The sequence below is a fragment of the Drosophila virilis genome, chromosome 4 (genome assembly GCF_030788295.1).
Source record: "Drosophila virilis strain 15010-1051.87 chromosome 4, Dvir_AGI_RSII-ME, whole genome shotgun sequence".
NCBI classification, from domain to species: Eukaryota; Metazoa; Arthropoda; class Insecta; order Diptera; family Drosophilidae; genus Drosophila; species Drosophila virilis.
The window spans coordinates 15,784,219-15,810,701 of record NC_091546.1 but is presented as its reverse complement, the minus strand read 5'-3'; the positions used below and the strand labels follow the sequence as shown (position 1 = coordinate 15,810,701).

The window sequence follows — 26,483 nt, the reverse complement described above, 5'->3', positions numbered from 1 at the left end:
TCTGTCGTCAAGGCGACAGTGTGCTAATTTAAATGATGAAATGCCAAAAGAGACGAGGTGAACATAAAGTAAATGCCTGTTGAATAGTTCTCTCTCATGCTAATAAAGCTCGGCAATGCGGTAGAGCTGATTATTAAAATTGTACAAACAAACAAGTGTGTGTGTGTTATTTTATTCATATATTTTTTTTAGTGCATTACCTTTGGCTTCGTGCAAAGAGAAAATTCTTTGGCCAGCTAACAAAATATTTAATTAAGCAAAAATATGTTGCAGCAAAATCAACACAAACATATGCAAAAAGTAAAAAGCATTTTTTGCATTTTTAACACATGAACAAAGAGAGAGAAAATTGAAGTAACGCAAATACACACAAAAAGGAAACTTCGATAAGCTTCCTAGCAGCAGCAGTAGCTGAACTACAAAAACAACTGTAAATCAGGTAAGTGAAAATATGTAAAATTTACTACAAGAAAATCCTACAAAAAGTCAGAAAGACGAAAGTTTTTATTTGCTTTACTGAATTAATATCTAAAAAGTATAAAGCATGAGTCACATTGACTTTGAAATACCCTGCCTTTGATACATACATGTAAATAATTGGTAGCTGAATGACTAATTGACTCTGAAAACTATCAAACTCTAGTACAGTGCAGTCCCGTTTGTTACTTGTTGCTTTTTATGCGCTTCGTTCTTTCGGTAGCCGAAAACGAAAAAGAAGCAAAAACTGCAGCACAGAGAAGCCGCAAAAATTTCGGTAGAGACTGCAGCAGCTCAGTCGACGTCAACGCTACTTTGTTTTTAAGCTACACGGCAGAAGCAGCGTTAGAGCGAATGAATGAGAGTAAATGGGAGTGCGAGTGGTAGAGCAAGACTTTGCACTTAATTACGCTCATTTGGCGCACGCACTTTACTTGTGTGCGTGTTGTTCCGTGTAGGTGTAGTTATGTGCATATGTGTGTGGGTGGCTGCGTGCGCTGGCAATTTATGCATATGAAATAATGTAAAAGAAGTCTGTGTAAATAAACAGCAAAGTGCTGCCGGCGTTGAAATCATGCAAGCGAACATACACCTAAGCAAACACACGCACGCACACTCACTCACACACACAGGCACAGAAGCTGGAGAGAGTGGAGCGGGCATGTGCCAGCCCATAATGCAATGGAGTTGCGGCAGCACTGCAACAACAACAGCAGCAGCAATAATAACAGGAAGTGCATTTGTTGTTGCCGCTGTTAAGAAATCTACGGCTGCTGTTGTTGCTGTTGCTGCTGCGTTTGTGCGTATGTTATCTTAGTTTATGTGCTTTTGCGCGTTTTGTTGTTGTTTGCAGTTGCTGTTGCCGCAGTTGTTGTTGTTTGTCTGGCATAAGCATAAAAATGTCTGCCTTTGAGACGTATCCCAACAGCAGCAGCAGCAGCTGTTGTGCGCTCTCTTCCCGCTATTCTTCTTCTCTTCTTCTTCTGCTGCTAATTTGTCGCTGTTATTTGACTTTGGCCACTGGCTGCTGGGTGCTAAGAGTTGCGTTCCCAAGCAGTTGCGCCAATATGATCATTATTAGCATGTCAACAACAACAGCAACACTAACAACGCAAAATCACAACTTTCGACAAACACAAACGATGGCGCAAAGAAAAAGCAGCCTTTGGGGAGGGGCAGAAAACAGATGGAGATGGACCCAGCAGCTGCCCACAAATGCATATGCAAATATGTAAGTAGCTGCCCTTACATGTCTCTTCCTCTCACGCTCTCTCTGCTGTCGCTCCACACGATCTTGTTGTTGTGGCACCCACAAGACAGCTTGTAATCAAACAAGCACCGAATAGCTGGCCGCCGTGTAAAATGCACGTAGAGATGGGCGCGTGACACGAACCTTTTTGCAAGTTCGTCTTAGGAAATTTTATTTGGCATATATAAGAAATAAAAGTAATTTATTCAATATTAAAAAATTATGATGAGTTAGCATGCTGTTATATATGTCTGTACATTTTGTACGTTTGCGACACGCGCCCATCTCTAGCTGGCAGCAAAAGGAGCCCAGTGCAGGTGGAAAATGTCCAGACAAACAGCTGTTGGGCTAAATTGTTGTACTTGTTGTAGATGCAGCCCGCCGGAAAACCACTGATTATGATATGTTTGTCTATACGGCAAGCATTCGGCATGCCCCTTCCTCCCTCCATCTCTATATTTGCCTCTGCATGCGTGTGTATACATGTAACTCAATAAAATAATTCTTCAGTTCTTGCATTGCACACACACACACACACGCACAATCAAGGGAAAATGGAAATAAAGTTGTCTTGTTTAAATTTCACATAATTTCCTTAGTTTTTAGCCCCGGGCAAAAATGTAAGTCGAAGTTTGTCGTTGACATCAAGAGATTAGGCAGAAAAGCAAAAGTCAAATTGTGACAGCTTTTCAAAGGCATCAAATCGCAGGCAGCTAACTGTAAGGCTCTGCTCTGGAATCAAGTAACCGTATCGTTCACACTGCTGCGCTGCTTCTGTTGACGTAGGCGTCGCTGTTAAAAAATTAACCAAGCTTGACAGTGCCAATCGAGCTGTTGTTCTTGTTCTTTTTCTTCTTCTTCTTCTTGTAGTTGTTGTTGTTGTTGTTCCTGCAATGGCTCAACATGGCAACTCAACAATAATTTATAAGCTTTTAGTGCAACAGCCAAGCGACTATAACAGCAACAACAACAGCAGCAAAGTTTTTGATTTGCCGCCAGCAGCTGTTGTTGTTGTTCTTGCTATTTCTACTTTTGCTACCATTTATTTATTTATGTTGAATGTTTAATTTTTAATGTGCATGCAACTTTCGCGAACGTTATGAGAACTAACCATAGAAAGCTAGAGGGCGACAGAGCGAGCAAGAGAGAATGAGGGGCTGTGAGAGAGCTGTAGCTGTGGAAAGGGTTTCCTTTGCCGATTGGCAAGTGGAAGGGGCGAAGGGGGAGGCCCTCAAGAGTTTTGTAAGCCTTTGGCACAACTTTTGCCACTTAAGCTTTATGTAAGTAAATATGAGAGCGTAAGAGAGGGAAGTGCGCGCGCGTGTGTGTGTATGTGTGTGTGAGTGTTCTGCATATTTCTGTATTGAGTTATTGTTGTTGTAGTTCATCAACTAAATATGTACATATGTGTGGCGCTTATAATTTTTTAAACCGTTTTTGCTGCCGTAAGCCTAACAAAAGCTTTCAGAGAATCGGAAACTTTTGAATAGTGGAAGTGAAGGATATGAAGTTATGATTTTGAGGTTATGTTGAATCTTTTTATGTGCTGTATTCAAAAAACTGTTTAAACATTAAAAAAAAAAAGGTAATATATAATTAATCATTTTATTATATATCGGAATGCAGTAAAAAAAACTTGAAAAACATACAGAAAATGAAGGTTATGTTAATTTGTGTATTAAATTATTGAGCTTCTTTTCAAAGGAAACGATAAGTTGTTGTAATTTGTTTTGTCTACTTTTCGCGCTTGTTTTCAACTGTCATCAAAATCTTTCAACTGGAAATAACACTATTTCCATACCTGAGGGCCTTACGGGAAATTACGGTATACAAACTCAAATACTTGCTGAGATTAAGCCAAGTGTCTTCTTCTTTTATGCAGTAGTTAAGACGTCTATTGGAAGCCCGTATAATAAATATGCCCTGCAATATTCACGACAGCGAAACAAATGACTCCCCACTTCAGAAGTTGCTCCTGCAAATCTGAGAGTGCAATAAAACTTTTACAAGTGCGCGTACGTGTGTGTGCATGTGTGTGTGTGTGTGTGTGTGTGTGTGTGTGTGTGATTGTTGTTGTTGCCCACATTGCAATGCAAAGTGTAAGAAAAATGGTGCAAAGTGCGCATTGTTCTTCCTGTTCCTGTTTTACAGTGTTTGTTGTTTGTCTTTGTATTTGCGCGCCTCGCTTGTTGTTTGTTTGCTTAGGCGTCGCGGAAAGGAGATGGGGAGGGGAGGGGAGGGCGAGCGACTGGGCCTAGAGCGGAAGCTGCCTGGCTGCCAATTATTTAAATGCTGGTATTTACCTAACAACACGACGCAACGGCGGATGTGGGCCAAGACAGAAGCCTGAACCGGAGCCAGGAGTCAGGAGCCAGGAGTCGGAGTCGGAACCGGAGCCGGCGCATAAATCATTATCACATTTATGTAATATGCACAAGGAGTCGAGGACAAAACGGGAGACAGACAGAGCCAAAATATTTGCCCAGGCGAGCCCGGGACCAGGCCCATAAAAACCGCAATAAACCAACGGGGATTATGGCCATAATGTGGGGATTTCATTTCCCGCAAAGGAACAGAGGCTGAGTGCTGAGAGAAAAACATGTAAGCAAAAGAGACAAAACGAGAAGAACACCCCTCACTCCTTGTCACCCAGACGCATTTTTATTGTTTTTATGATTGCAACAAAATGCAAGAAATCAAAAAATCAAATAATTTATTTAAATGTTCGAGCTGTTATTAATATGAACCCAACACAAAACAACATAAGGATTTAGGGATATAAGCATATATATATATATATATGAATGTATAAATTACATCGACCCTCTGCTAGACCTCAGGCTCACACATTTGATTAGACAAAACCCAGGCAAAACCGCAGCCAGCCCGCGGGGCAGCAAAAGGGTCGACTCTCAAGGGTTTGCAGTACTTGTAGAGTCCCGCCGCAGAACCATTCAACATTTTCAATGTCAAATTTATGCCAGAGCACGCCAAGTCTGGCAACGCTGGCGCCCCCCCCAAAATAAAAGAAATGTGTCTGAGTAGCTGCCTCCGCCGCCGCGCTAATGAGCCAAAACGCCCCAAGGTGCTGAAAATGTTGGAAATACTGAAAATACTGCTCAGACAGCTTTTCAGACAAAGTAATGTTCTTTCTTTCTCTCTGTCTCTCTCCCTCTCTTTATATATCTGTCTCTTTCCATTTGACTTGTTTTTCGCACATTGTACGCATATTGTTAATTTGGCGCCGCCATTGGGTTCGAACCTCAGCCCACAGGGACTCAGTCAACCACTCAAAGCTCTTCGTATACCCTGTTAAAATTGAAAATGTCTGAGAGGGAGTATTGATTAAGCTATACAACGGTATTTAAAAGACAGAGAACATGCCATAAAGTCTGGTCTCTTATATAGACAATATAATCTGCATATCTAATTACTTTAAGCGCTATCTACAGGGTATCCGCTCGTCGAATACTCTCGCTTAGAACACGAACAATTGGGTTATAAGAAACTTAGCTACTAGTTTAACCCTTTTAAATATACGAGCTGCTCTGTAAATTGCATTGTTGTTATCTACTCTAGTCTTACTAAAACTGCAGGGTATCCCGTCGTCGAATACGCTCGTTGTAAACACGATTCACTGATTTATATATAATTTAGACCCTCTTTATATATAGCATATACTCTACATATTGCAATACTCTTACCCAGTCCATTCTTATTCTATCTACAGGGTAGAATATACTCTCGTCGAATATACTCTCACTCGGAACATTCTTGCTTTGTTTTGTCTTCTTTTGTCTGGGGTTTTTCTTTAGCTATTGGCTGTTTGGTTGTGTTTTTGTCTTCGGCTGGGGTTTTCCTTTGCGACTTTTTCAACTGTTAATTAAATTCGACAGCAGCGTGTGTGGAGTCGCCTCCCCCTACCCACGCTCCCTTCCCTGCCCAACCCCATCCCAGCCATATTTCCTAGGTGTAAAGCACTCAGTATCAGGTTTTAAAAAATATGCATTGGCTTTTATTATTATGAATGAACGAATGGCTGCATGCAGCTGCTGCCGCAAAAAAGGGTTCGCTCCGCTCGCTTATCAATAATTTCATAAATGCTTGATAAAAAAAAAAAAAGCAACAACATTGAAATCCTTTTAAAGCTGGCAGCAAAAACCTAAAAGCCCCAGCAGTGGCCCTTTTATCCATAAACATGCGCGAGTTCTCTGTGAAAGAAGACGAGCAGAAAAAAATCTATAGGAAAATATACGAAAGGACGCGCACACATGGGACGGCGATCAATGTCATATATAGCATATTTATATGCCCCTGCCCCCAAACCTCCCCCCATCCTTTAGCATGGCATTTTTTCTGGCTTTATCAACTCCATAGTTTATATCTTTGTATTCTATCTTTGTGCGTTATCTTTGCATTGCGGCGCTTTCGCTTTTGTTGCCCCAACTATTTTTATTTATTTTGATTTTTTTATTGAAAAACTGCAATGGCTGGGTTGGTGTGCGGAGCGGGCTTTTAAGAACTTATGTACATTTGACTGTCCGGCCATAAACTTATAAAGTGCGGTTTATCTCTTCGCATATGCAAATAGCCCTAAAAGTGATGTAACCCAAGTGACTGGCTTAAGTTTTGAGGCCGAGAAGTTGGCTTAGCCGGTTTCGAGTTACGTTTAGACCAAATCTGCATTACAATGTGCGTGCCATTTGTCAAAGGTCTGTAAAATGAATAATTGTTTCGAGATAACAGGTTGGAACTATGAGACGAAATAATGCTCTTTGCTACCAAAGAAAATACTGCTCATTCGTTGACGGACTCTTCTTTGCGATTCTCAAAATAAATGAAATTAAAATTGTAACTAAGCATTATGAATTGAAATGTAAAATCTGTGCTGAAAACATCAGCACAAATAGCTCTGACTAAACCTAATACGTATTCACATAATTAATCTTATTCAATTATTTGTTTTTTTAAAACAATAAGTTTCTTTATAAAAAATCAACTGCTTAACAAGCTGTTCATATGTGGACGACCCGCAACAGATAAGAGCTGACATTAAATACGGTTGTCAGACTTAAAACTGATAAGTCTGTCCTACCCTGACATTTCAATGCGGACAGACGGCTAAATATGGCAAAAAAAAAAAAAAAAACATCAAAGAAAAATCCAATTAATCATTTGCGTAATCTCTTAATTGTATTATATTTAGATTTTAATTTGTTTATTTCGTAAGCCGATTTAAAACAAATTTCATAGTTCACACAACGATAAGCTCTCGAACCTGTCTACTATATAAGACAATATGAATTCATATTTATTTTTCCAGCTATATATTCATAATTTGTCAAATGTGCTTTGTAGTTTTTTAGAAAAAAAAGCTAAAATTAATTAGATTTGTCATTCCCATTGACATTTCGACAACTTTTCTATTAATTATTTTTGATAGATGTTACGAGCAGAGGGAAGGGGCCTGTCGCTTGGCTGATTTATGGGCGCGACACAGTTTCCAAATGCTCCACATTTATTGTACTTGCCTCCACATAGAAATAGATCCCAAGACGTGATCTATTTGGTATGTGTGTAGTATTTTTTTGTATGATCGGTATTTTTTATGGTTTTCTGTTGTGAAATTTTGCTTACCTGCAAATAGACGGAGCAAAAGAGAAATTGAAATTAAATTTATGTTTAAATCATATTGTATACGAAGAGTGCATAGTTAATTAAAGAGGATTGGGTATAGATGCTTATATAGAAATCTAGGAAACGGTAGCTTTATCGACGGGAACTGTCGCATGTGCCGCATAAATGATGCGAGTTTTACGTTTTTGGTTTTTCCGATTTATGTCTTGCCCCTCGTTTTGACAGCCCTGACAGATATGCATCGAACGCGCTCTAACCCCCGGGCCCGGGCCCGGGCACAGCTACCCAGCCATTATACAGCCTGCCCAGCTGCTCTCCGGGCCAAACAAAGAGATCATTATCGTAGCACAGAGCCAGAGGAGAGGTTGAGAAAAAAAATGCACACAGATGTCGTTTATTGAATATCGATTTACGCTGACTTCGTTAGGAGAGTCGAGAAAACGCATGTTAAATGTAAATATGAATAAATGAGCTGAAAACAAAAAAAAAAAATAAAAGAACTGGGCAACATCATCATAAATACCAGAGACCGAGCTGGGTTAGACGAGTGCGCTCTAGTTGCTCTGAGTTTTGCTGTGAGTCATGAGAAGAGTTCAAGTTTTTGGTTTCAATGTCACATGTTGCATGTCCTGCAGGCAACAATTCGTAATCGCAATCGCCGTCATCGTCATCGTCGTCGTCGTCGTCGTCGTCGTCGGCCTCCATGCCAATCCAGACCAAGGGTTCGGGCCACTTCAAGCGCGAAACTCAACACTGCTCAACGACAATGCCGCCAGGGCAAGATTTTAGCAATGGATAAGCGCGCAGCACAGCACAGCACAGCACAGCACAGGGCGAGGAGCAGGACACAGGCCACAGAGACCTGGGCCCAGTCCCGGCGGCCGCAAAAAAAAGGGCTTTCTGTGCAGCCGTCTGCTTCGATGATTGATTTCATGGCAAAGTTGATTTCAATCAGCAAATGTTTATGCAGTTTTTTTTTTTTTTTTGCTTGCCCTTGGTCGCTTGGGGGCTTGCAAACTGACAAGAATTATGACACTATCCATATTTGGAGCCGTCTCTCGGGGGGGAGCAGCTCGGCTGCCAGCCTGTCGTTTAATTGCCAAAAGCGCATAATTATGGAACGTACATTGAACCACAAAAAAGCGACGAAAACAGGCCGAAACAAAGCCGAAAAAGTTAATAGGCTTTTAGGTTCTTACGAAAGAAAAAAAAAGCTTAATCAAGAGCCATGAAATCGCCTTCAACTGAAAGAGAAACCGAGCAAAACGAGAAGCCAGCCTCTAAAACGTCGTAAAAAGAGAACGAAAAATGCTTAGCAAAGTTATTATTGAGCCTGAGATGATGATACAAATTGCAGCAATTATTAGGACGGGGGATATGGCATAAAAGAGAGCGGGATAAAGGGAGAAAGAGCTGGGAACATAAGCCAGAAAAATGAAATTAAAACGCAGGACGAAGCGGGAGAGAGATATCATATGTGTATATTATGATATACGATATGGCAAATATGTTAGCTCAAAAGTGCTACACACAGAGAAAAAGTATAGTAGTAACAATGGAAATGGGAAAAGAAAATGAGAAAGAGAGAGGGAGAGTGAGAGAAGAGAGTTTTATAGAATATAATACAAATACAAGAAAGAGAACGAAAACTGTAATAAGTATGAGCGGGACAGACAGAAAGATGGTATTATATACCAGGAAATTTTGAAGGAATAGAGAAAGAATAAAGTATAAAGAGAGAGAGAGAGAGAAAGAATGTTGATAGAGAGATGTTCTAGAAGAGAAAAAAGGGGAAAGTGAGTGTGGGAGATGCTAAAAGTGACATAGCAAGAGTTGCATAGAAAAAAGCACAAAAAATGTCAGTTTATTTGTAAGAAATTTATAAAACATTTTGAACATTTTGAATATCTTTAGCGTAGCATATACCATTAAAGGGCGCACATCCCTAATTTAATGAGAATGGCTACCCATTGAGACAGGTTTTTTGCGCAGTGTAGCCTCTGCCTCATGCCGCCGTATTACTTAAGCGAATAGCCAGGAGCAAGGAGTGAGCACGGAATCCTCGAGGCCCAACCCCGTCGGCAATGTCCGGCAAACTGATTTAAGCAGCTCACACAACATTTAATAAACGTTGAAAGTAAATGTCATTAGTGAAAGAGATGCTCGCTTCACGAATCACTTGGGTGTGTTTGTGTGTTGGGGGAGACGGGGAGGGGTTCAGGTTCGTCTGGGTCTGGGGGTTTTCGGGTCGGACGCCGTTCTGCGCTGACACTTGATGAGCTGTCATAACATTAGATCAAGTCTGGGCAGCATGTGGAGGAGGCTGCAACAGCAGCAACAGCAGCAGCAGCTCATTAGTCGTGGAAAACTGTTTACTCTGCTTATTATTATAAACATTAAATGAGGCAAAGGGAAAATGGCAGCTGGCGGGGTTGGAGAGCGGTGCGTTTGCTTTAACAGCTAACAACTAAAAATGCACTTTAACTTAATATTGTTGAGCGTACCGAGACAGAGAGAAAGATAGCGAGAGAGAGAGAGAGAGAGAGAGAGAGAGAGAGAGAGAGAGAGAGAGAGAGAGTGGGAGTGAGCGAGAGCGACAGCTGGGCCTAATTGATTGATTGATTGATGCTCTGATGGATTGAGTGTGATTGACTGCACGGCTAACTGACTGAGCTATAGACGCCATATGCCAATGTCAAAGGTGTCAAGAAAAGTTGCTTTCCAAAAATATTTATTTGACTTGTTGAAATATTTTTCAGCAAAAAACAATTTTTATTTTTGCTTAAGATTTTTCTCGCAGCTGTCATTGCTTTTAAGTGATTGGCCCCGAACAGCGGGCAGCGGGGGAAATTCGATGCGCTTAATGAAAGCGACACTTGACGGCAGATAGAGCAGATATTAATACATAACATACACACAGCTGTGGCTGCCTATTTGGTAGCCTGACTAATCAAAAAATTATGAGACGATTTGTTACACCAAATATTAAGTTCATTGGCAGCGTGGAAGTACTTATAAATTGAGGGGCATTGGGTGAGAAATGGAGAAAAAAGAAAATAACTTGATTGAGATGTGGGCGCGGGCAGACGAATGAGTATAATCACAATTCGGGCATTCAAAGAGAGACTGAGATCGGAAAGATGAAAACAATTATACTGGTAGAAAGCAGCATAAAATAATTGCAAAGCTGAAAGTTAACTTTATATGAATATATGAGATTAACCTTGAAGAGAATAAAATTAAAAACTATTTGAACGCCTGTTGCAACAGCTTTAAAAGCGCTGCTTGAAGCTCCTTAAAACTGCATAAATATGATTATTTGGGTACGCAGCTTTGAAAGCTCGTTAAAGCGCAAGGCAGAGCCTATAAATGAAATAAGAGATATGAATATGATTACTTGCGGAAGCTTTAAAAACTCGTTAAAGCTCAAAGTGTACTCAATACAAAGCTCACCGTTAGATTAATTGGCTACTGACTAAACTTTATTATTTAAAATTCAGAGATCGAATTATGAGAACACAAGCTTTTCCAGACATGAAAAAAAAAGGAGGAAAATGCCAAGATAAAGCTTGAAGTAGATTTAAGTTCAACTTGTAATAAAAACCAGTCAGATTTCAGTGGCTAGCGCCACAAATGACTTCCGTTACAGACACAAATTATAATGTAAATCGATGCAACATGAACATGAAATATAATTGAATTGAAAATGTTGCCACACACAGCAGCAACAGCAGCAACTCAACAGCAGCAGCAACTGACAGCAACAACAACAGCAGGAGCAACAAAAAAAAAAAAATGTCAACGTCAACAACCACATGGCGGACTAAGTAAAGGGCAAAATGCTAATAAATGCAAAAAAAATGAGAAGCAAAAAGAGAGAAGCAAACTAAATAGAAGGAAAGAAAACGCTAAACACAACATTGTTGCTCGTTTGGCCAATGACAACTACGAGAACGTCATGTAACATGTAACTGCACATCAAATATGGATGGAAAAGCTGAGAGAGCTGCGGGGCGTATAGAGTTGTGGTAGGGGGACAGTTGAGCAACTTGGCGGCGATATATCATCAAAGCGCAGGCCAGGCACTCGGCCAGATCAACAGAGCCAAAGATGTTGCTGTTGTAGCTGCCGGCAGCAACATCAGCAGCAACAGCAGCAGATGCAGCAGCAACTGCAAAATCAATGCAATTTCTATTTGTAAATGACCAAAATGAGCAAACAGAACGTTGCTGTTGTTGTTGTCAGTCACATGCATACAATTTGAGGCAATACATGGCTAAAATGTTGCCAGCCATGTTGCATGCGGCTGCAATTGCAGCTTGAGACCACCTTTGAGCGAGCGATGCAGCAGCAACAACAGTTGTCGTTCTTGTTGCTGCTGTTGCTGCTTGCATTTCTATTTATTTCACAATAATTAATAAACACATTGCCAACAATTTATCACTGGCATGTTGCAGGTTGTTGTTGTTGTTGTTGTTGTTGTTGCTGCTGCTGTGGCTGCGTCTGCTGATGTTGTTGCCGGCAAATCGATTAAGCTATCTTTGGACGCAGATGAGTTGAGGGAAAACGAATTAAAAACACAAAAACAAAACGCACAAAAAAGCAACAACATATGAGCCGAGAAATATGAAAAACGGGCGCCGGCTTTTGATGCATGTTGCTGCAGGGCATTCGCAACAGCAGCAGCAACAACAACAACAACAACAACAGCGGAGGCAGCAGCAACCACGTTGCGGCTGCAACAGCAGCAAAACTTGACTTGCTTGCCACGTTGTTGCTCGTATTTGTTTTTATTTTTCATTCTTGGCGCACAAAAAAATTCAATTTAAAAATTATTGCTGCACTTGGCTGCGTTGCTGCACGGCGGCAACATGTGCCTGCCCACAAACATGTTGATTATTTAGCAGCAACATGCAGAGTGCAATGTGCGAGCCGTGCATGACAAGTGAGCGGGACGCGGTGCAGACGCTTGTTGCTGCTGTACGCAACTGGCAACTGGCAGCAGCAGCAGCAGCAGCAGCAGCAGCAACAGGCCCAACAACAGCAACATAATTTGTTGCCAGCAACATGGGCCGCTTAAGTTTAATTTCGCATTTTGCATTTGGCATTTGGCTCATTTGCATTTTACTGTCAAATTAATCCAATTTAACACAAGCAGCGAACATTGCAAACCAAAACATCCTGCAGAGTTTCTGTTGCTGCTGGACCTTTGGTTCGACTTGGCTTGGGACGGGTTGTTAGGGCTACGCAAAATGCTTTGCTGCCAAAACGAACAACATAATTACCGTTAAGAATTGCGCGCTGAACAGAACATTTTAGGAGCTGGCAGCCAATTCCCCAAACCAAACCCGCCACTCACCTGGTGGACCCCTTAATTGCCAGCAATGTCCACTGGCAACCATTTGAGGCAAACGCTGCAGCTGCCCCGTGGCCAGGCGCACGATTTTGCACGGGCCAGTGTCTAGAGTCTAGCTTTTGTGGCATTAGCAATATGGGAAACGAATCGCTGACCAGACGCGCCACTCAACATTGCGGCATGTGCAACATGTTGCTGTGGCAACTATTGCTGCTGCTGCTGCTGCTGCTGTTGCTGCTGCTGCTGCTACTTAGCTGCAGGAGATGACCGCACGTATCGATCGCATTCCGCGTTCCTAATTCGCCAGCATTTTGCTCAGGCTCAAGCTTCCTTACCATATTCAGCAGATAGCGCGAAACGCGCGACTCTGTCGCAAATCAGATACCAGAGGGACAGCCAGCATGGGGAACAGAGAGAGGCTGAGAGAAGGAGGCAGGAGGTGGAACCGAGATGGAGCAGCGGAGCTCTGGCTTAGCATATGCAGATGGAAGCCCTCCGCTACGCAACACGCTAAAAATTATTTGCATACGTTAGGAGCAGTGGCAACAGACTTCAGCGGATCTTGCTTGTATCTACAAGATACAATATTAAATTTAAAACCGCGCAGAAACGAAACGAAACGAAACGAAATATGTTAAACGCGTGACTAATGTGAGAACGTTCCACGAGATACATTTTGTTCGTTAGCCGAGACTTGATCAATGATCAGACACCGACATCAGCAACAGCAACTCGACTGCGACTGCGACTGCGGCTGTGGCTGCTGCTTGGCTAATTAGCTATGCAAACTATGAGATACACAGCCAAAGATACGCGCAAATCTTGTAGACTTGCTTTTCTTCTTCTTATTTTGTTTTTGGCTAAGTTCGTTTTTTTTTTGCATGTTATTTGCAAAATGCCTGCAGCGTCATGCGTGTAATCCGAGTTGAAAAGAAAGTTTAACTCGATTTACTTCCAATTAACTGCCATTTTCGGCTTTTGTATCTGTATCTTTGTATCTTTTTTCTTGCTCTTGCTGTGTGTGGGCGCCAAATTCGTAGCTAAATGGCGGCTCAAAATTGCTTAGACAGACTTTGAGTCGTTTTTTTTTCTCCTTCCTCTGTGTTTTTTAAAGCCTGTAATTTAACTAAAGACTGATATTTGATGTCTGGACTAAGTGGCCTTGCGTTGGCATGAGGAAATCTCTTTTGGGGGCTGCATAAACGATGTTGAGTGATGTGGAGCAGAGCAGCGTATGAGCTCCTGCCCACAGGTATTTGCGGCTATTATCAGCCAAATTAAGTTGCGTTACCAGTCTTTAAGATTAGCTATACTTAAGATCTGGAGCGGTCTTTCATATCTAACTGCCGTTTAGCAAGTGCATTCGTGCGTTTACTATAATGAATATTTGGATGTTTTGCTGCTAAGCTGTGCGGAATTTCGCTGCGAAGTAGAATTTTCGGTACGCATTAATGTTAAACGTCAATCGGAACGATTAAGCATGAAATTGCGTCAAGTTCTTAATGATATTTCAATATGCTGCAATTATAGAGAAGTCTTTGTGTTTTGTAATTTGCCATGAAATGGAAGAGTCCCATTTTAGCATTTAGCTAAAGTATTTTTGGCATTAATTAATTTTTAGATAAATTGTTTGGGAAAGAAAAGTTAAAAGTTAGACAACAACATTTCCAGATCTAAACTGTGCGACAAGAAACAAGAAAATATATATAAAAATATATTGAATATCTGAATAACTTTTTTAATATTCCAAAAACTGAACTGAAAATTTGTTTTTCGAGACTTTAACTGAAGTGTCTTAGAAGAATTTAATAATATTTATCTCAATCATTAGACTTCTCTCTAAATAAATAACAATATATATTGACAATGAAAAATTTCTTATTATATTATATAATTATTCTTAAGCATGTTTTCGGAAAGGTTTATTAGGATAACTTCTGGTGCGCTAAGATTATGTTGGCAAGCTCAAAAATTCTGTAGCACAGCTAGTTTTTTAATTACAAAAAATAAAAAAATTTAAATTCTCTACCAAAATAATATACTGTCAGTTTTTTTTTTCAAATATATTTATTGAATATAACTTCCTGTGTATCCTTAATCTACTGGCTTTCATCTGTTCCAGTTTCTAATCGCTGCCTTTCACCAACTGCTGCTGCTGCTTCTTCTTGAAAGAAACTATGCACCTGCCTGCAATGCAGGATATATTCTTATTATTATAGCAACTTTATCGACAACATTGTATCTGGGAAAAGCAAGAGGAAAAGCGAAAAACTGTTGCCATCAGCTACCCGCACAAATTGTCTACCTAAACTCTTGAAACATACCAAATGCCATTCTTCTGCTTCTTTCTCTTGTTGTTGTTGTTTTATTTTACTTGTTCTTCTTCTTGTTGAACCTTTTCTTTTATTATTCTGTCTAGTTCTCTTTCTATCGCCCGCTCTCTTTAGATTTCTATGTTTCTATTGTGTGTGTGTTGGTTTTTTTTTCGACTATTTGGTTTTTATTATTTTTGGTAAAATTTATGACTCGTTGCCGCCAGAGTCTTGAGCCTCGGGTCTAGTGTCTAGAGTGTGACCATGCCATGTGTTGCATTCAACTTGAGAATGCGTTTCTTGTTTCCACACACACACACACACACAGACACACACACATCATTGTTTGTGCATTCGTTTAGCGCACTGCAGCTAATCGCCTGGGCTCTTCTCTACCTACGCATGCTACGAATCTTTAGAGACCGCACTCCACAGAACCCGAACCCGAACCCGAATCCAAATAGATATTTCTACTCTATTTGGCGGCACAAATTGCCTTTGACCTTGTCTTTGTCTGGCCAAAGGGAAAACGACAGGCAACACTATGAAGCACATTGACGGCCATTTTGGAGTTTTTCAGTGTTGGAGGTCATTGAAATAATTTTGCCGCCTTTGCATTGTTGCTTCAATTAGGCAACATTTGAGCCAAGAAAAAAAAAAAGAAGTGAATCCAAGGAAAACTTTGCACATTAAATGGAAATGGAAATTGCTTCAACTGTGTCTGTCTCGCCCGCTGTTAAAACACAGATAAACATAAAAATTTAGCAGCATGAAAATTGTTAAATTTTATTAGTAAAGTTTTTGCTGTTTTATATATGAACAAAAATTTAATTTGTAACACTGGCCAACATCAAAAGCAGCTGCTTTTTTGGCTATTCAGTCGAAACCAAAAAAAAAAAGGGAGAAAAAAGAGAACAAATAAAATTATTCTTGTGGAGTTTGCTCGACGAGCAGTTGGTCTGTTAAGCGGAAAAGTATTTTGAGCGGATTTTATACACGAGAGCTCGCATACGAAATTTTCCAAGTGTAGCTTATATAGTTCCCGAGATCAAAGAGTATACGGTGAATAAAAAGTCAGCTGAAGGAAGTATTTTTTTTTAACCAAGCACAGTTTTTGCTGGAAAAAACGCAGCTAGATAAAGAAAGCACAGGTACATAAAAATATACTTAGTCTGTATTTATTGCTAGGCTAAGCTGAATTTTGATGTGCCTTACTGCAGCTAACTATCGTAATGCCCTTTCTGGCCTTTTCTTTGATTACAGGGTATTAGCAAAAATAATCATATAATTTTTTTTGTTTTGCCCCCAACTTTCTGTGTGGTTGCGTTTGCCGTTATTGCAACTGCGTGTAGTGACTGTATATAAACTCATATAGATTACTGCGTGTGTGTGTGTGTGTGTATGTGTAATGGTGTGTAGTTGTGTGTGTCTGTGCGTGTGTTTGTGTGGGTTTTACCTGACTCAGTGTGGGATTATGCCTGCCAATGCGAAATTATACAACTTTGGCAACTCTGGCTTTGTTTTCTCTCGTCTTTTTGTTTTTGGTTCTACGAAATTGTTGCTTATTGCTTTTGGTCTCTGCATTTAAGCCCCTCACTCGCTCTCTTTCGCTCTTTCACTCTCTCTGTCTAACCCTCTGCCTTTAATCCGCACCCTCTGCACGGTGAGTTATTGTGTGGATGCAGGTAAGCGTGAAAATTTGCTAAGCCAACTTAATGCAAGTTCTTCTTGGGATCTCTGCTTCCTGCTGACCCCTACGCATTGTTTTATTTATCTTTTCGGCTGTTGTTTTTTTGGTTGTTTTTTCTTCCATTGTTTTCAATACTGCGTCTGCAGCGGGATGCTGACCCTGTGCACCCTGTCGCCGCGTACCGCACCCTGTCTCAACTGTCGCCTTACCCGCTGCGTTGGCAATTTATGCGGCATTCACACATTTATCGCCAAGTTGTATCTGTATCTGTTGCTGTTGCCTTTGCTGCTGCTGCTGCTGCTGTCTCTCCTAATAGAGATATGACTTGGAACCTGAACCGTGGCTTTATTTAATTTATACATTAACCCCTTTGGCTGCGTCGTCGTCGACGTCGTGTCACATGATTTACATTGCATGTTGTCACGTCATTCTGTCAACAGTTTGCAACTTCAACTTGGCCCTGAATTATACACACACTCGCACCTCGGGACACGCCCCAGGATAAGGCAACAGCCATTTCCCCCCCGCACCCCCTCATCTTTCTTTTTTGCTGCGCTTTGGCTACCGTGAGTAATTAAGCCGCATGCCTTTGGCCTCTTGCCACATCTTGACCAAGTTTTTTTCTTCTTTTGTGACAGCTTCAAAAGTCTCAGCCGCTGTTGCGGCTGCCAGCTCATTCCTAGATCCAATTAAAGCGCTATAAAAATCACTTAAGAGTCGCGCATTTGACAATCAACTTTAATAAAGACCATGAATGGGCTCCGACCCGCCCCCTCGACCATCTCCCGCGCCTGTGACTCAACCTTGACCCAGGCGATGCGGCAAATGGCGTTGACAATAAATGGGCAACAGGATTCGGCGTATGGCAAACATTGTTGCCAGCCTAGAGCATGCCAAAGAATTCGAGGGGGGGTGCTGGGAGTAAAACAAGCCAGGGGAAACAAGTTGCGATAACAACAGCAGCAACAGCAACAACAGCAACATCAGCAACAACAACAACCCTGCAACAACGACCAAAAAAAAGGGCGCAAAAAAATTATGAAAAATTAATTTCTGCCCGACGGCAAACTCTGCTTTTTGTTGCTCTTTTTTTCCTGTGAAGAGCAGCGAGCAGGGGCCGTGGCAGACAGACACATGGAAAGTGATTCGCAGGGTCAGGAAAATTATTGTTGCTCATGCTTATGCGTGTATGTGTGTGTGTGTGTGTGTGTGTGTGTGTAAGTGAATCATGAAATGTTGCCAGATGACTTTACAAATGGGGTTTAATAGTTTTATGCGAATTTAGATGGAATTACGAGTTGATTCAAGTAACAAAGTAAACTTTCAGTTAATGTGTTTTGTGTTTATCCATGCAAGCGTTGCCATATCGCTTAACATATTAATGTAATTGAGTGGCTTAGAAGCGTGCCAGTGTTGGAAAAGGCAATGTAAGTAATGTGATGAGATACTTTGAAGAATACTATTCTGTTTCAATATCATGACTAGGTGTCACGCATAGACCCTCTTAAGGGAACTACAAAAGCAATATGTATATATATATATATATAAATTGCTCACATCATGCTTGAGTTTACCCTTAGTTGAGTTGCATGCGCTGCGCTTTTGTCTGAATGTTTTACAATACATTCCACTGTTGCGGTAACGATGACGATTGCCACCACCAACAATCAGCGACGACAACAGTGGCAACTTTGGCTGCAGGCGTGCCCCTTCTATGCGCGCCCTTTAGCTTGCCCCCCTTCTCAACCTATTGAGCATCTTTGGATATGGGCGCAGTCAGCGCGTTGCCCTTCGATTTGTTGGTCTGTCATCATGCCTCATCATTGTCAGCCGCCTGGACGCTCGACTCGTTGCCTGGTGAATGCCTCCCGACTGACTCCTGCCGCTCCCTGCGCTGTTCAACAACGTTTATGTTGTCGTTGTCGGCGTCGTCAGCATGTGCAACATTTTCATCATCATTATTTTATGTTGCAGGCAGTTGGGCGAAGAAGACGCAACTAACCAAAGGCTTTACCTTGCCGCAGACGCTGCTTACACACTTTTTTTTCTTCTCTTCTCCTGCCTCGTATTTATGCATTATTGAATATTGTTTATAAAGCGACATGTTGCTGTTGTGTTGTGCCTGCTGCTCCTGCTGCTGCTGCTGTTGATGTTGCTCTTGTGTCGTGCACACACAGGCAGCAATTGCCGCTGTTGTCGCGCAATTATGATTTGAACTCTCGATTTTTTGTTGTTTACATTGCAAGCCTGGGAATGTTTATGATGCGTAAATATTTACAATACTCCCGCAACGCAGCCACAACAACAGCAGCAGCAGCAGCACCAGCAGCAACAGTTGCTATTTAAGCGACATTTGAATTGAGCCATCAATGCCAGCCAATTGTCAACCATAAGCCAAATCGCAGCAAGTGCCAAACAAATGTCAGTTTGTCAGGGATCTGCGATCAGCGATCACTGATCACTGATCATCAACAACTCTGATCCTCACAGCAATGCAGTGTGAATCAATCCAGCAACAACAGCAACTGCAACAGCAACATCAACATCAACAAACTGCAGTCCGCAGCTCGGCTGAGCAATCTCCACGTCGAGACGTTGAACGTTGATTTTTATTGACAGCTCACAGCGGTTTATTAATGATCGTGCTGGGTTGCCCGATTGTCAGAGATAGAGAGCGAGTAAGAGACAGGGCGGGAGTGAAGAGTGAGAGCGTTAAGATCTCTGGAGATGCGAGCTGAAGATTGAGACGGTGACTTTTAGCTAAACACGCGATGGCAACACATCAATCTGTGCAGCTCTTGAGCATCAAGCATGTTGCCCATCTCCGTCTCCGACTCCGACTCCGAGAATCACTCAGCTGTCCTGGGCTGGCTGGCCGCGAGGATCGTCATGCAAATTCTTGGGTGTATTGCGCACTCGCATGATTAATTAGACGCACAAATTGCAGCTGCGTTTGTAATTAATTTTGTTCTTAAAAATTTATGAAGCAAAACCTTGCCGAGGATCGTTAAGCAAGCGCGTTCTGCGCATAATTATGCAGTCGCAGCACGTAACAACTTTGCGACTCTCCAGCTGAATGCCTAATTAGGCAAAACGCATAAACGAATAATCGAATAATCGATCTGACAATTTATACAAAATCATGCTAAATCAATTAGTCAGTGTTGAGCGGCCCACATGATGCCAGGCCTCAGCGTGACTTGGCTAGAAAACGTTTACAAATTCCAAAAAAAAAAAAGAAAGAAGATAAATTTCCTAGAATATCATCTGACAGACATGCCGACATTTGCATGGGCCCACGAAATGCATCTAACTCGAATTGAATTTCCCACAAGGTGCGTCACAGACTATTCAAATATTTACCACAGCCACACCCGGCTAACCCAGTTCTAGTTCCAGTTCCAGTTTCAGTTCTGATTTCGATTGCAATGTTTATTTAACAAGAAACGCAAGGGAGAAACAGAAAAATGCTCATGTAAACAACAAATCGTCAAACAAATGTAATTCGAGCCTAGCTATGAAATAAAATTTACAAAATATATACACACAAAAATAAAACTCCAAAAACAAAAGAAGCGGAACGTCGTCTGCTGTCACTCAAACTCTCAGCTCGATTCGGTTCGGCTCTTAAAATGTAAATAATGCTAAAAAAAAAAAAAAAAGAGGAGGAAAATAAAAAAAAAAAAAAGAAATGCCAAAGCGACGGCGACAAGTGACGCCTTATCTTAAATGCATGCCTCTTCGAGAGCTGCCCCTGCCCCTGTTCCGTGCCCCAACGAAGTGTCGCAGCACTCTCAAGTGATTGGCCTATCGCATTTCTCTCTCCATTTGCCACACAGCGCAAAAGTGCAATAAATTAAGTATAAAACCCGCTTCGCACTTGGCATTTCGTAAAAAAAAAAAACAAGTGCTATATGACGCGACTTTAGGAGCCAATCTCCGAAGCAACTAAAACTAATGAATTCGATGACAAAACTAGTTGAATTCAAAGCTACCAGGGTTTTCTTCTTAGTTTATGCTGCCACGTGGGTTGTTTTAATAGTTTCTCTAAGGCAAAAGCAGATGACGCTATAAAAAGACAAGTTAATCAAATCAAGTTTTACGGTATTTATTGCTGCTATCGGAAAGAAATTGGTAAGAAAATATTTGATCCCGTTTTTAATGAGCTGCTCGTTTATGTACGGAGTATGAAATACGATTTTATGAAATGTTACGAATTTAAACTGGAAATTTCTAAATCAAATTTAAAACTATTCTCTAAAATTGTTTAATTGATTTTATAAATGGACAATTTAATATAGGAAATATTCACAATATTTATAGAAAATTTAGAGAAAATGTTCAGCTTTGTACCTGGATCACTTTCGCAGATTTATTGAAAGCAATTAGCTTTGCAATAATTTAAATGCCAGTTAGGATCAGTTAGCTCTTTCTTATGGAGCTACCCATGAGTAGCTGCGGCCACAACAAATTTCGTATGCAATAAGTAAAGTTTTTTAATGTTTATGGTAAATGCGATGGCAACGCAATATCAATATCGAACGCAAGAGTTCTTAACATATTTCAGTGTCTTATCAGGCGGCGGCAAATGAGTCGAAGTCCGAGTTCGAGTCCGAGTCCGAAGCCGAGTCAGAGACTGTGGGCAACATGTTGCCAAAGAGTGGCCATTGTGGGCTGTTGCTGTTGTTGCACGGGTTGACAGTCATTTAGATTTATGGCTGATTGTCTGCGTGGCAGCCAGCGTCTGTTTATACATAGTTGTTGTTGTTGTTGCCAGGTTGTTGTCAGGGTACTTGTTGTAGTTGTTGTCGTTTTAGCCTTATTTGCACGCAGCGCAGTCCAATTTTGCATGTTGCTGCCTCACGTTGCAACGCTGCCTGCCCCGTTGATGGTTGTCGTTGTTGTCGTTGTCGCTTACGCAGGTGACTACAAGAAAGCAGCGCCGAGAGCCAGGCGGCAAACTTGTTTAGCAACATGGCCAATTTGCATGTGTCGCACTCGGCGAGGCGGAAGATGCCAGCCATGCCGGAGGGGCTCAATGAGGGGGCTTAAAGTTTTGGGCGGCCCAAACGCTGGCACAGCTCTCAGTCATTGGTATTAGATATCACAAATGCGATAAACGTCGAACAGCATTTTTTTTTTTGTTATTGATTTAAATGCCAGGCTCGAGGAGAGCCGCACATCTTGTGGCATCTTTTCATTTTGGCCACAAAATCAAACAGTTAATGCCCCGCCTGAGTCTGAGTCTTGGGAAAAAGAGATTAGGATTAAGCCGTTTGTCAACTTGTCATAATTGCAGACTGCGATGGCGGCGGCGGCGCCGTCGATCGGCTTGTTAGCAAATTATTAAATTTTTTTTTCGCTTTTTTCGTTGTTGTTGTTGTTGTTGGCGACGTGCTTCAACGCCAACGTTGGCGACGCTGTGGCACGTTGCACGCTGAACGTGGACACAAACGATGACTCAAGGCAATTCTGTGCTGATATTTTTTTTTGCTGCTTTTTGTTTAACAATTTTTTGCCGCTGCTGCGCGTAGGCAGCGCATATCCAAATCTCAGCTTGCAACTTGCAACCGGCAACTGGCAACGGGCAACTGGCAAACGCTGGCGGCAGCTGCCAACTCCCAAACTGAAAACTGCAAACTGCAAACTCGAAACTTCAGCTTCATCAAGTGCAAATATGCAAATCTCGGTGCAACGTTTGGTCTGCTGCTCCAGAGCGGTATCCTTGTCAAATGGAAAACTTGCACAAACCTACTCGAATGCCGCAAATCAAGCTGCCAGCCAGCATGAATATATTTTGTTGCACCAGCTAAATTAGCTTTTGCTAATAGGAATTTATGCTAAGGCAATGCGAATTAACAGATTCGAGAAAATATTTCAAACTAAACCATAAATATATATACATATATATTAATATAATAATATATATAAAACTGCATAATAAATATTATACAATATCAAAGTAATATAATAAAATAAAAAATATATAAATATTAACTGCAGAGAAGAAATGATTAAATATAAGTATTTAATAGAAAAGCATTTCACTGAGATTATAAACGATTTGCTTTACTATTATTTAATTCTAAATTCAGGAAAGAAAACATTTTCAGTCAGGACAAATAGTTTTTTTTTTTGGTAGTAATTTGCAAATGTTTAAGAACTCGGGAGCTATTCAAGTTATAATGCTGAACAAATAAACAAATTAAATAACAAATAAAAAACGAGCATGAAATTTACTCTTTAAGAACTGTTAGAAATAACATGGCTAAAGTAGGCATTCCAAATACAATCGAACTCTGAATACAGAAGCTCTGTTTCTATATATTTTACTTGGACGGAAACAAGCTGAAATAGACTTTCTGACAACAATGGCGAGCAACGAAAACGGAGCCTCGAGACACAAAATCAAACCACATAACCCAAACCAAGTAAAACGCAACGAAAAGGATTCCAGCGAGTTGAAGGACATGTTGCAGCAAAGTCTGCACTGCTGGCGCAACAGCATACGGACTATAATCCGTAACATTCTGGATCAACGGGGTGTGCAGAATGTGTGCTATCACCAGGTGGCCGGGGAGACAATTCCCATAGCACGGACCCTGCTGCCCGAGGCACTGCGCCACGAACTGCAGTTGCGCATGCGTAACACATTGGAGATGGCCCACTGAGAGGGGGCAACATGCAGCATGCATACTCTTTGCAGCCTTAGACACATGTAAATATATATATATATATATATGGAGGGTATAGAAGAATATGTACATATACAGCAAATAAACATACTACTGTTGCTCGCAAAAAGCTAGCCAAGGCTGTGGCAATTTGCCGAGTGAGAGTATCCCTTGATTATAGCCCAGCTGGAGCTGGAATCTAGCTGCCACATCACCTTTCAACTTTTTTGCAAGCAGCTCGCAAAACGCTTCGAGCTTTTGAAGTACGAGCAACGCCTTCTACTCAAAAGCAAAAGCGAACAAGAAAAATATATGAAAATCCATTTTCCAAGCATTCGCGTTGCATGCAAAAATGTGGCAAGCAACAACTGCAACATTTGGGCAACCGAAAAAATAGCGCAAAAACGGCCAAAATAACGGCTGCAAGTTTGCATTTAACGCGGCTGCCAGGCTTAATTTTTTTTCTTGCTTATTTTTAATATCGCGCAGCTCAGGCAAAAATGGAAGAGTAAGAAGACATGAAAAAACCCACGGCTATGTAAAGCAACAACTACAAAAGGCGACTCGTTGCATTTGCCACACACACACACACACACACAGACAGACACAAACTGTGGCAAGTTGCTTGCAAGACTCGCCGAGTCCATGTCCAGAATCACGTCCATGTCCAGGAAGCAAAACTCTTGCGTATTTGCGTAGGCAAAACTTGGCGCTTGTCTAAGCTGAGGGAACGTGCGACTTGAGGGTAAGGGGGATGGTGAGGGGAGGGGGGAGGGAAGGGGGGAGCTGAGCGGATGGGAGCTTAAATTGAGACTCGGCCTGTTCGCTAGTTGGTTTTTCATAATTAATTATTATTTAGCTGGAAAATACCCCTGGCAGATCAAATAACTCAGCTGAGTAGACACAAAAAATGCAAGCGCTTAATTAAAAATAAAAAGAGTAGAAAAAAAATATCAATTAACTCACGCACAACGAAGCCGCAAATACACTAGCTTGAGAAATAAATAACATTTGACTTGTGATAAAAATTAATTTGATATGCTAATAAAAAGATCTTTTTAAAGCAGGTGAGAATGATGGAGATGAATAGAAAAGAAACCCGATAAATAGTATTCTATATTTAACTTATTCATATTCCCAGTTACCCAGCAAAACTTTTGCAGCAGAGGTTAGTTAAGTTAGTTAGATACCACATAGCTAGCATAGAGCTGCCTAGTGCGGATGGATAGCAAGAGATATGAGGGCAGCTATACAACTTTATATTAATATAATCCTTGTTGCTTGAAGTTGTAGAAGAAAACATATGCAATTGAGAGATTTGATAATAAATTTCAGTGAGATATATTCAAGCAGAGCCCAGTTCGAATAGTCAGCAAATGCAAATTTACAACGTGAACCAATCTTGGCACTAAGAATACTAGAGAACAGATAAAACCCAGATACGCAAGTTTCAGCGAAATATATTCGTGAAGAGTCCAGTTTGAATAGTCAGGAAAAGATATGTTATAGCGCAAATCGATAAGAATGTTTGCAAAAATAATGAACAATAGAAATTCCGCAGAATTAAAGATAAATGAGAACCTTGTTCGAATAGCTGGTTAAAGTCGATACTACGAATACTGGCGAACAGATGTAGACGTTTTACGATTTATTTGCCCAAGTTGAAGAGAGATATATTTAAGGATAGTCCAGTTCGCATAGACAGAAAATTTGAAGGGGATTAGAAAATAGTTAGTAGTAAAACAAAGCACAAAGAAACTGCAACAGCATAAAATTAAGTAAGCAAACGTTCAGGCATATCTTTAACAAGATATAATGCATGTGATTTTAGTTAGAATAACCCGATAGCAGGAATACTAGAGAGCAAATGTAGAAGTTTTCAGATCAATATGCCAACTGCTGCTATGTAAAAGCCACATAACAGCTTACAGGCTTCAAGCCGCAATGGGTACACAGTTCTCATAGATAGCCAACGTGAAATAGGTCTGAAGGAAGTTTTTTTTTTAATTTGAATTTCGTATGCAACCAAATTGAATGCCTTCCCTCTTTTCTCAGGCAACTGAGCTGCGGCCCATAACAATTCAGTTAGCCAATCATGTGATTGTTAAAATAACATGTTGCGGCAGCACTTGACTTCATTTACATGTCCCAAAGGGTGCACCGCCCCGCTACCTCACCCCCATGCACCCCTGGCCAGTTCAAAGTGCGACCCACAAAAACTGGCAAGTCGAGCCGAGCTGCTGCTTAGCCCAATTTCGCATAATGCACATGAGTTGCCTCGGCCCCGCGCTACACTGTCCTACAACAAGCTTGAACAGACGCCACTTTGCAAATTGCAAAAGAGCCAACGGGCAACGTTCGAAAAATTGAGCCGCAGCAATTGTAACACTTTTTTTCGCCTCCCCCCCCCCCCTTTCCCCCTCTCACTCTCTCAGTTTTGAGCCAAAATCTAAACTAGGCAATAAAAAAAATTGCTCATGAAATTCCCCCGAGACAAGCTGCACGCTAGTTGCTGCCCGCCTTCCTCTCTCTCTCTCTCGCTCTCTCGCCTTTCTCACTCCTTCTCGACTTTTGACTAGCTGCGTTTTGTAGCGTTGAGATTCTTGTGAAAAGTGCAGGCTAGCCGGAAAAACGCTCCCCAGAGTAACATTACAAGCATTTGGCCAGAGTTGTCGCAGCTCTAGCTGCTCATTTGTCTCTCTCCCTCTCTCTTTCTCTCCCGCTTTCGCGCTGTGTGTCAACCCTTGGCAGCATGTTGAGGGCGTTTAGCAGCAGATAATTTTTATGACCCGTTCGGATTTTCTTTGGGTCTGAAAGTGTTGCACGCTGCGGCACAAGCAGTCAGCGATTGACCCACCACCCAATTGGACGCACCATTCCTGCCCCATTCCCTTTCCCCCCTCTCCCTCTACACTTATATAGCTGTGACTGCCGTGTGCCGTGCGAGATAATTTCATACAATTTATTATCAACGTGCGACGGCTTCGTCGCGTGCAACACTTGCCACATGGCCACACAGCTCATCAGTGTGGCAGCCTCAGCGCTTGCTTCCTCAGCTCCTGTTGTTGTTGTTGTTGTTGCGTGTTAA

General features: G+C 41.4%; 1 protein-coding gene and 1 long non-coding RNA gene across 2 annotated transcripts in view; one reads left to right on the top strand and one right to left on the bottom strand.

Moving 5' to 3' along the window:
- The window catches only part of robo2 (roundabout 2), a 53,889-nt gene that overhangs the window by 24,697 nt on the left and 2,709 nt on the right, over positions 1–26,483 (bottom strand). The gene's annotated exons all lie outside the window — the stretch shown is intronic.
- The window catches only part of LOC138911284 (uncharacterized), a 223,617-nt gene continuing 197,240 nt past the window's right edge, over positions 107–26,483 (top strand). The window contains exon 1 of the long non-coding RNA XR_011416767.1: positions 107–439. This is a non-coding gene — a long non-coding RNA (uncharacterized lncRNA). The remainder of the gene's footprint in view (positions 440–26,483) is intronic.